The sequence below is a fragment of the Zalophus californianus genome, chromosome 2 (genome assembly GCF_009762305.2).
Source record: "Zalophus californianus isolate mZalCal1 chromosome 2, mZalCal1.pri.v2, whole genome shotgun sequence".
NCBI lineage: Eukaryota > Metazoa > Chordata > Mammalia > Carnivora > Otariidae > Zalophus > Zalophus californianus.
The window spans coordinates 109,867,672-109,880,098 of NC_045596.1; the positions used below are offsets into that span (position 1 = coordinate 109,867,672).

The 12,427-nt window shown below is 31.5% G+C and overlaps 1 pseudogene; it reads right to left on the reverse strand.

The window, feature by feature from the left end:
• Positions 1-217: 217 nt before the first annotated feature.
• LOC113925792 lies at positions 218-653 on the reverse strand (annotated as a pseudogene).
• Between the last annotated feature and the right edge of the window lie 11,774 nt (positions 654-12,427).

The window sequence follows — 12,427 nt, forward strand, 5'->3', positions numbered from 1 at the left end:
GAAGTGCAAAAGTGCTGCCTATGTCGTTTTCAGGTTAGCCTGTCAGTCATCTTGACTGAAACATTACGACCATCGCTTCCACAAGTATAATACAGTAGTTCACAAAAGTTTGCAGTAATGTAGGGTCTGCTTAGCATTTCCAGTGCTGCAGAACCTTAGAGAATGAGGGCCATCTCTTTCTGCCTTAGGATTTATCGGAGCTACTTTCCCCCGTGCCTCACTGGAAAGCAAACCACAGAGCCTCAGCTTCTGCCGCCATTTCCTCCTCTGGTCGCCTCAGAGTTGCCTAGTTTCCCTCCTCTCCATCATGGTGTTGGAGTTTATCATGGACGCTGTTGTCCTGTGAAAATCTCTAGCCTTCCTGCGAAGAATGTGGATGTGAACGTGCTTTATAGTCGGTCTTGCTTTGGGGTCATCCTGTGTGGAAAAGGTGAAAGAAGTCCCCTGGAAAAGCTTCCCCACCACCGTCTGACTCTCTGGGTTGTTTGAAACAAGTTGGCCCCTTCATCAGTACCCAGATCTCAGAAAAGCTCCACTGGCTGAAGGGGACCCACAAGGACATGTTCTGGTACTATTGGTTTCTTGTTCATGAGTGCAAAGGACAGTTCTGTTTTGAGAAACACCACAGAAACCTTGATAAACCTGAATGACATTCCCTCACAGTTAAAATGTGGAAGTCCCCCACTATTCTTAGTTTGCTGAGAGGTTAGTTTTGGTTGTTTGTTTTATTGTGTTTTGTTTTTGCTTTTGTTTCATGAATGGGTGTTGGATTTTGTCAAATGTTTTTTTCTGTATTGATTCATATGAACACATGATTTTTCTTTAGCCTAATGATCTGATTAATTATATTACTGATTTCTGAATGTTGAACAAGCTTTACATATTTGGAATAAAACCACTTAGTTGTGGTGTATAATTCTTCTTATATATTGTTGGATTTTATTTACTACTTCATTGAGAATTTTTGTATCTATGTTCATAAAAGATATTGATCTGTAGTTTTTGTTTGTTTCCTTGCAATGTCTTTATCTGATTTTGCTATTAGTGTAATGCTGGCCTCATAGAATGAATTGGAAAGTGTTCCCTCTTCTCCTATCTTCTGAGTTTTTTAAAGTGTTAGTATTGTTTCTTCCTCGTTGCCCTACCAGTAGTCCTGAGAGCCAAGTGGCTTTATCAAGTAGTAGTCACTACAGTGAGGTTCCAAATAAAACATTTGCATCTTTCCTTCTTTATTTTTACTATTATTATTACTACTATTACTATCATTATTTTAATTTTCTCTGCCCTGAATGTGCATTTTCCAGTTGCCCTAATTTTCAATGTAAGCGCTTCTTCAAAATAAAATAATTAGGATTTACAATTTTAAAACGTTTCAAATATAATTGTTGTAGATACTATAAAGCAGATTTTGTAAAATTCTATTCGATATTCCAAAAATATTTCTAGGAAAAAAATCTAGAAGCTAATTATTTGGCAGTCATTTATATAAAAGCTTTTTAATCATCCCATATATGCATCAGTCACTTGTGAATGAAAAAATACAATCTTTACTATATGCATCAAAGAATACACATATATTAAAATTTAAATGGGAAGGAAGTTAATGAATAATACTCAGTATTGGTATAGACAAGGCATATCAATTGCAAATACTTTTATGTGCTTATAACACACTTTTTCATTTTTATCCTTTCTTAAGTATCTTATTCAATTTTATTTTCAAAAATACCAAAATACTTAGTAATATTCTATTTAAGACAATGATTTAGTAACTGTGGCTTGAAGCACGCATACAACAAATTATCTATCTATCCATCATCTATCTATCTATCTATCCATCTATCATCTATCTATCTAGCATATCTATCTCTGTCTGTTTTTATTCTGGCACAAGAAATCTTCAATGAGCCCTTATCTCTCAAAACCTGTTTTATGTCCTTAATTGGTGCAAAACAATGAAATCTATAGAAGCATTGACTGTGAGGAGAATTAGGCTTGTTTCCATTTGAATTCTTTCTTTTTTTTTAAGATTTTATTTATTTATTTATTTGACAGAGAGAGACACAGCGAGAGAGGGAACACAAGCAGGGGGAGTGGGAGAGGGAGAAGCAGGCTTCCCGCCGAGCAGGGAGCCCGATGCGGGGCTCAATCCCAGGACCCTGGGATCATGACCTAAGCCGAAGGCAGATGCTTAACAACTGTGCCACCCAGGTGCCCCACATTTGAATCCTTTTTGACTGTGTACCATGAGAGTAATTTTTTCATTGTACTATTGAATCAGTTTTATAAATATTTTTTTAAAGATTTTATTTATTTATTTGACAGAGAGTGGGAGACAGAGTGAAAGCACAAGCAGGGGGAGCAGCAGAGGGAGAGAGAGAAGCAGGCTCCCCCCTGAGCACGGAGCCCGATGCAGGACCCTGGGATCATGACCTGAGTGGAAGGCAGACGCTTGACTGACTGAGCCACCCAGGCACCCCTGTAAATATTGTTTTAAAATTCTCTTTGTTCCCAAAGTTCCCAGGAAACCAACCTATTGTAGAAGGTCATTTCTACAGACAGTATTTTCTGTTTTTCTAGATTACCAAATACATTCATGGCATAGGGTGCACCTTTGGATAGAATATATTTACTCTATATAAATACAAAGGAGCATTTAGATCAATGCAAAAATATTTAAATCATCAGAATGCTCTGAAAAAATTCTTATCCTTATTATGCAAATATATAATTATGTTTTATTCTTGGGCAGATTAAATCCATGAACCCTTTAAAACTAAAATGAGAATATTTTCTGACCTTGAGAACTTTTGCTTTAATCACTTAAACAATGAAAAACTATCCAATCCAGACTTGGGAAATGTCAGCATGTATCTTGTGATGTTTATTTTGTTTTGTTTTTGTCAAAGAGATGGCTGAAATGGTGAAATGAGCATCTGAACATATGAAGGTAGACACTTTTCTCTGCAAACTTTTCATTTGGGAGTCCTTATGCATAACATTATTTACCTGGTAATTTATATTATATACTGTTATATTTTTTTATTCTTAGAGTTTTGCTTAGTGTGTTCTGCTAAATGTTGAACATTAAGTGATCAATAGCCATATTATCTTCTTCTATATTTAATAGTAATACTTCTAAAATTTAGCATAATATTTTTTGTTTAACATAATATTTTTGTGATACTTTTCTAATATATTAGTCATCATATTAAGGAAGGTAATTTTTATTTATAGTTTGCTAAATACTTGTGCCAGAATTTTTCATGGTTTGTATACTTACTGAGCATCTCTTTCTTTAAGAAGAATTTCCTTTTTTTTTTTTAAGATTTTATTTATTTGACAGAGAGAGACACAGCGAGAGAGGGAACACCAGTAGGGGGAGTGGGAGAGGGAGAAGCAGGCTTCCCGCCAAGCAGGGAGCCCGACGTGGGGCTCAATCCCAGGACCCTGGGATCATGACCTGAGCCGAACGACTGAGCCACCCAGGGGCCCCCAAGCAGAATTTCCATAAAATCAGCTGAATATCATGACTCATAACATTTATTGGAATATTGAATATGAATATATCTCAGGCAATTAAGAATAGTCTCTTTCTAACAGAAGGAGATCCAGGAAGAATTTTTTCAAATACGCTTGTACTCCCATTAGTAATTCTAAAAATTATATTAGCTTATTTATTTAGTCAATTTTACTCTTTCTTTGGTAGTTTTTTTTTAAATATGTCATTTTTAAAGAAAAAATCTCACATGAATTACTTTATAAAAATATATTAAAACTGTAATCAAAACATACAACTTACAGCATTAGAGACAATATGTATAAATCATATATACTTGATAAGAATTTAAAATCAGACTACATAAAGAAAAATTCAGTGTCAAAAAGAGAAGCCAGTTAAAAAATGGGCAAAAGACTTTAATAGATATTTCTCCAAAGAATATATACAACTGACCAGTAGCACATGAAAAGGTGCTCAACATAATTAGTCATTATGGGAATTGAAATCAGTGAGATACCACTTCACATCTACTAGGATGCCTGTAATATTGATGACTAAGAAAGATAGAAAACAAGAAGTATTGGCAAGGATGTGAAGAAATTAGAACCCTGGTGCATTGTTGGTACTAATGTAAGATTGTGTAGCTGCTGTGGAAAACAATTTGATGGTTCCTCAAAAGTAAAGCATGAAATTACCATATGATCCAGCAATTTGACTTTCAGGTATATACACAAAAAATTGAAAATAGGGATTTAAACAGATATTTATAAAAAAGGTTTATTGCAAAATTATTCATACTAGCAAAAAAGGTAGACACATGGGTCCATCACCATCAGCTGATGAATACATAAACAAAACACACACACACACACACACACACACACACACACACACACACACACACACAGAGGAATATTATTCAGCCATAAAAGAAATGAATGCATCTTTCTGATGCATGCTCCAATATGGATGGAACTGAAAACATTATGTGAAGTTAAATGAACCAGACCAAAAGGACAAATATGGTATGATTCCACTTATATGAGATATCTAGAATAAATAAATTCATAGAGATAGTATAGATTAAGGATTTACCAGGGACTGGGGGGGGATGGTGAATTATTGCTTAATGGATACTCAATTTCTGTTTAGTGTGATAAAAATTTTTGGAAACAACAATGATAGTTGCACAACACTGTCAATGTAATAACCAATTCTAAAAATCTGTTTTGTTTTGTTTTGTTTTTTAAGGTAGATCCTGAAATAATAATGGATATTAATTGAATGGTTGAAAGTCAGTCTTTGGCACTAGTCTTAACATGGCTGTCATTCTAAGACCTTCAAGTCACTAAACAACCTGCAGCCCCACTTTTTCACATCTGTAAGCTGAGAACATTCTAAAAGATGATATTTGAAGACTCACAAGTCCAACTATATTATGATTATATACAATTTTTCTGTTCTTCTTAACAAGTGGATATAAAGGTCATTAAAAATGTGAACTATCATCAAGATAAACCAGTTACTGTAGAAACCACTTCTTTGATTGTATTGATTCCACTGATTTCAGGTTATTAGACTGAGTAAAAGTATTGAAACTTGGAACAGGTAATATAGAGGAAAACTAGCATTATTGGTCTATGAAGTTGGAAGTATGCAATTTTAGTTACATTATGAATAAAGAATTCCTTGTCATATGTTAAGAATGTGAAATAAATATGGGAAGCTCTATCTACTTTCAGTGAATAAATAAAACCAGAACTTTTAGATTTCTGTGATGGCTGATCACTTAAAAATTAGTTCAGTGGCCTTTGCAGAAAGGTTGACTTCCTTTCTCAGAGCCTCAGACATTAAGAAAAAATTCTATAATTATGACAGTAAGTTTTAGTCTTCTTTATGAGATTAATCAAATAAAAATATGTATTCTTTAATATCATTTTAAATACCAAGGAAATTCTATGTGTTGAAGAGATTTATCTTAATTCTCAAAAATGTAAAAGCAGCACTTATGATATCAGAGAATAAGCAAGGAATTAAATCTACCTTGAAATTTTGGACTGTAATAGTCTTCGGAGGATTTCCTTCCTATGCCAGTTGAGAAATGATGAGGTTTATAGGACAATGTAAATGCATACAGAGCATGCTCAAGTATTTTCTTAATACTACTTCACTCTCTAGATCAATCCTCATTAAACAATCATATTTACTTCCATGAGATTATGTTTACAATATCTAAAGCTGTTTTTGTATGAACCTTATTACTGTGTGATAAATTATTACTCTCCATATTCAGGAATCAACTAAGTTTAAAAGGTGATGCTAAAACTTGATTTCAATTATTTTTTAAAAAAATGATATATTTGAGATTTAGTTTTCAGGCTTCCTGATCCCGATTTTTGTCTTCATTTTATCTAGTAACTTTTTACAATTCTTTTCTGCTCCCATTCATGTTGGTCACAGACTGCTGTGAGAATCTTTCTTTATTCATAGGTTTGCTTTATGGAGGTATGTGTTCATGGCAGCAGGCAAGACTACCTGCAGTAATCTGGGTCACTTATGTTTTACAGATCACTGATTTCTGTACCCAAAAGAGTCTTAAATTACAATCATGGATATACACGTGTGCACGTGCACACACACACCAATCTTTCACTTTGTGCAAGAGTTAATATGAAGATAATGCAGTGTCTATGGAAAATGAAAAATGAAGACAAAAAGAGTAATAGGATGGAAAGAAGACATATAACATTATGATTACTATTTCTGTGCTGCATTTTCTTGGACTTTCTCCTATTTTCAGTAGTCGTGTTTATGGAAAGACATATTGTCCAAGAAAAAATGTAATTCCGTGGCAATTTCTCAACTTTGAAAAAATATTTTAATCCACCACCCACAGGTGCTATTATCATAGCCATCCTGGCAAAAGTAACTACTTCTAGCCTGTAGATTATTCTAGTAATATTTAGAAATATTAGAAGTCTGCCCACACCCACCATGCCAAAATTGAACTTAATGGCACATGAAACTTAATTTTACTTAAGCTATTGTTTACTAATACCTAAGAATTAAAATAAAACAATTTATTATTTTAATGCTATTCTGTGATTATAAACAAATGTTTACCCTAAATAAGTAAATTTTGCATACGAATAACAAAATATTAAAGATAATTCAAATTTAGATACTTTGATCCAGGGAATAAAGTGAAAAAAGTCACTTACCACTTTAACAAAACTATTATGTTTAATTTTTATTTCTTATGTTTATATTTTTTATTTATGATAGGCACAAGCAAAAGGATATATTTTCTTTTTTTAAATAAAGCATATCTGTACACATATACATTGTAAAAAAAGTGTGTTATTTTGTAAGCTAGGAGTTCACATATTCAATGTGTAGTAAGCATCTTTATATATTATTAAATATTTTTATAATTGTATAAATTTTAATTATTGATACATAAAATAAAACAAATATTGAACAAAAATTTCTAATTACCACAATTTTATTTTATTCATTTTTTAAACATTCCATTGAGATTGTATTTTTAAGAATTCAAAAATACTATTTAAATATAGCTAATATAGAATGCTATATTAGGTTCAGGTGCACAGCATAGTGATTCAACATTTCTATACATTACACAGTGTTCACCATGATATGTGTATTTAGCATCAGGCACCATACAACATTATTACAATATTGTTCATTATATTTCTTGTACTTATTATCTTGGTGACTTACTTGTTTTCCAACCTGAAGTTTCTATGTCTTAGTTTCCATCACCTATTTTGCCCATTTCCCCCACTCCCTTCCCCTCTGGCAACCACCATTTTGTTCTCTGTATTTATGAGTTTGTTTATTTTTTGTTTTAGTGTTCACTATTAGTCAAATCATATGATATCTGTCTTTCTCTGACTGACTTATTCACTTAGCATACTGCCCTCTAGGTCCATCCATGCCATCACAAATGGCAAGATTGTATTCTTTTTACGTAGTAGTAATATTTCATTCAATATATATACCACATTTTCTTTATTCATTTATCCATCAGTGGACACTTAGGTTGCTTCCATATCTTGGCTATTGTAAATGATGCTGCAATGAACATAAAGGTGCATAGGGTGCATAATTTTTTCTTTAAGAGAAAGAGAAAAGAGTGCATAAGCAGAGGGGGAGGGGCAGAAGGAGAGAGAGAATCTTAAGCAGGTTCCACACCCAGTGTGAAGCCTGATGCAGGGCTCAATCTCATGACCCTGAGACCATGACCTAAGCCAAAATCAAGAGTTGAAAGCTCAACCGACTGAGTCACCCAGGCACCCCTGCGGTGCATAATATTTAATGATTGACATTATGACTGACCATCAGAAAAATTTAACTTAATTTTTTATAAACCAGTCTTCTCATCTTTGGATATGTCCATCTTTTCATTTTAATAACCAGAGTGATGACAAATAGGCATCAGGTTAAATTAATATATAATCAGTTATAATTTTATGGAATAAATTTCTATAAGTAAAAATACAAAACTTTACTGTTTCTCATATATATTCTGAAATGATCTCTAGAATACTGTTCTGATCTCTTAGAAGCAAAACAATCAATTTACTGTTTTCCCACCATCCTTGATATCATTTTGTTATCAATATATTAATATTTTAGGAGTTGACACTATTTGAAAAATTAAAATTTTTTATTTCTATTCACATATTTATTAGACACTTTGCATCTAATATTTTGTTCCTCTTTTTGCAACTATCTGTATTATTGATGTCTTTGAAGAATTAGTCTTGAAAAAAAAGTTTTCCAACAATAATGTTAATCATATTATGCTATATTTATACATCAAATGTATGTTTCAGTTTTAAAATTATAGTAAGAGTTTCAGGTGATTTCTTATAATTATTAAGTCACCAAAGTAACTAGTCTTCTTTTACAGATTAGAATTTGATAGATTTCAATAATTAATAACCCTTTTTTAAAGGGAAATAAAAACAACTAAGAGATTTTACTAGATAATTTCTTTGAATTATCATTTTAAAATCTAATTAGAATGCAGTCTCCACAAATTAAAAGATTTAGCAGCAGCACAACTTTTAGTATGAAATAGTAGAACACTAATTGAATGTGAATTGGACCATATATTCCAATTACTATCCTTCATACTATATAGGAAATACTGGTGTGTTATGAAGTATAATATTAAAACTTCATTAAATCAAACTTAAAATCTATTAAAAGATAAGTATACATGCATTTGTCTCAGTCTTACCAACAATCACAAAATTTTTATGTATCATTAATCTTGGATTTCTAAAGCAAGAAGTTTTAATAAACTTAAATATTTCTTATATATGACCCCTTAACTTTATTATTATCCAAATGAAAATATATTTACTGTTTAGTTATAATTACAAAATTAAGAATATATGGTTATTGTGCCAAATAATTTTCTGCCATTGCAAAATGCATTAAAAGACCAAATCACTAACACCTAAATAAAATAATTACTGTTTTATACTGGGGTGCATCTTTTTACAATTTATATCTGAACATGTGTATCTGTATAGGCAGTACGTGTGGGTGTCTATAATTATTCGCAAAATAAGATCAGTGTATCAATATTTCATGCTGACCACAATACAATGTCAAAGGATATGGACATTTTGTAAAACTAGTCCTGCATAGTCTTGAATTGAAAAGTTACACTTCTGAAATGTGATTGCTATCACAAACTTGAAAGAAGAGTTCACTGAACCTGGTCCTTGTCACTATTAATATGCCTCATCATATGCAAAATAATATTTCTAACATTATTTTAACATTTTCTATATTTAACATTATTATTTAACATTGTTTTAGATTGCATTTCAATGAATACCAGTAGAATGAAACAAATTTCGCCTATTTTTTCTATTTTTTGAACAATTTTTGTGAATTTTCTAAACATACATTGACCTTTTTTTCTTTTGAATTATCCATTTTCTATATTAATTAATGAGTGTTTCTCTACCATGGGTGTTAATATCAGTTATTGTGCAAATATTCTTCATAATTTGAAATTTTGCTTGAATTCTTTTTTTATTTTAACCTCCTTGAGTTATAATTAATGTATCCATATATTTCTGTGTACAGATTTTCTGTATTTTCTATATTTCATGTTTAATGCATAAATACCCATCTGCATCAAAGCTGATTAAATATTTACCTTTAATCTTGTTTCATTTTAAATACATACTTTTAATATAAAACCCATGATAATTTTCCAGTATCTTACAATATTTCTACTTATCTTAAAGTTCATTATGCAATAGGGGCAATATTAAATATTGTCTACTATATAATAGCAACATCTTGTTATTTATGAAAGAGTTCATTCAGTAGTGCTAACTTAATTTTTGGTTGTGTTCTCCTAAACACTATATATGATACCGTAACCAAATATATTTCAATATTGATGCAAACACATCAAAAATGAGAAAGTGACCAGTAAATTAGATTAATATTTTGAATATTAATAGTAGTTTAGTATTTATTAAGCCTCTTCTATTTTATAAGATCCTGAATAGGAGATTTGATTGTACAACCTCATGTGATTATCATTTATCCCTATGAAGAGAACTTTCTTATCCCCATTTTACAAATGAGTAAATGTTTGCTCAGAGCATTATAATAACTTTAATTTCATAGAAAATCTAATCCACAACAAGGACCTTAAAGACTAACCCATGTTGCTTAGATAGAAGGGGTGAAGAGCTTATTATTAATGAGAAAGACTTGGGCTGTATTTTAGTTATATGCTTTAACACATTAGTATAAATAATGCTGCTGCTTTAGTCAAATTGGGTAATAATGAAGCCGTGAAAAAGATATAAAGTAAATTTCATTCAGTGGCATAAAGTAAACCAGCCATAAATTAAATTTGGGGTGGTGTTGCATAGTAAGCGAATATCTCTTGGTTAATAGCACATTTATATTTTAACCTGATATGTTATTTTTTAAAGTTCGATATTATGATTTCTTGGAAGTATATCTCATTTTACCAAGTGCTGCAGTGTATGTCTACTCTTTTTCCATAATATGTGTCAGTAAAAGTAATAACTGAAAATATTATACTTGGAGATTCTAATAATGACAGCAGCTAGCCAATACATATCTCAGAAAAATAAAATTTGTCACATATATTCACAGTACCTTTTGTCCCTCCAGCTAAATTTTTTAATATTTTGAGATACCTCTTTTATTAAAACAGAAAATGAAAAAGTATTTTAGGAGTTATTGAAATGACAAAAATGCTATTTTTAAATTTAATGACTTTATTATTTGCAAAAGACATTATATTTTCAACTGAGGTTGTGAGCACATTAACAGCATTCTAATCACATTGTTCTGGAAACAAGGACTAAGATGTGTATGAAATTTTCCAGACAATTATATTACATATACACTTACAGAGACACATTCACTCACATATGGGCATATTTTATACTTGCTAGGACATTTCCATCTATTATTACCTTCTCTTTATGTACTAATTGATACTAGTACAGATTCAAGTATTTTTCAATATGTGATTCCTTATAATAGTAAGTTACAAATGAAAAGGTAAAAAATAATCTTAAATATTCTAAGGCCTCATTTGTGTGTAGGTCCTAACAACAAACAGATATTTAAGGTAAGTTTTAAAGCAATTAACACTTTTCTTTCCCTTCCCTGAAGGTGGGTAAGGAGGAAAGGGGGACCAGGAAGCAACATTTCTCTGTTTAAAATATTTAGATAAAGTTTCTAGAAACATCAATCTGTTTTTTTAACACTGGTCTTGGCAACTGTGTCAACTTCTTGTATGTATGTCTTATACTTTTATTAGCTGTTAATATACTAGAATAACAATAAATTAAAAATTAGTGTATTTGGGAAAAAAGATTGTTTTTGGCACCCAAAGAGATATATCTACCAAACTATGAAAACAATGCAGTTTTAATTAGGGCAAATGAATTGAAGAGGCATGATTTAATGTATATTCTGCTACTGATGAAAAGAGTTTTCAAAGGCTTTGATTTCTGGCAATTTAAGTGTTTTAATATGTTATTGTTTCTGTCTTAATATGTTGTGACTGTAACAGTTTCTTGTTTTCTTAAAGTATCTGTTTACCTAAACTCCATAGTAAGAGAAATCTTGAATGACATCCAACTGGGTGCTGGCTTTCCAGAATATGAGTACATTTCCCAAACTCTCCCACATGTATGTGGGGCTATATGACTAATATCTGGTTGAGGGATACAAAAGAGAGCACTATGTGCCACTTTGGGAGGAGTTCTTCAAGAGCTTATAAGGTTTCTATTCGTTCTTCCATACTAGTTGATCTCATGGTCTCAACACCCATGGACTGCACTTGCACTTACTTGCATGAGAGAAAAGAAAACTTCTACCCTGATTGCTTTATATTCTATTTAACTGAAATTAGTGTAGCCACCCCAGATTTTTTTGATTACTCGTCTGGCATGTCTTTATCTATTCTTTTACGTTTAATCTTCTCACGTAATTATGTTTCACTGTGTTTCTTCGTAAGCATTGAGTTGTGTGTGATTTTTTTAAATCCAGATTGTTTTTGGTGTCATTGTAATTTATTTATCTTTATTGTGATTATGTTGTGTTTAGATTTAGTCTTATATTATTTAAATGTGGTTACACATGTCCTTCCTTACACTTTTGTAAACCTCCCACATTCTCATAAGCAATACTTCTTTATATTTATGTACGTGTTTTTTTTTTTACTTTTATTTTATTATGTTAGTCACCATACATTACATCATTAGTTTTGGATGTAGTGTTCCAAGATTCATTGTTTGCGTATAATACCCAGTGCTCCATACAATATGTGCCCTCTTTAATACCCATCACCGGGCTAACCCATCCCGCCACTCC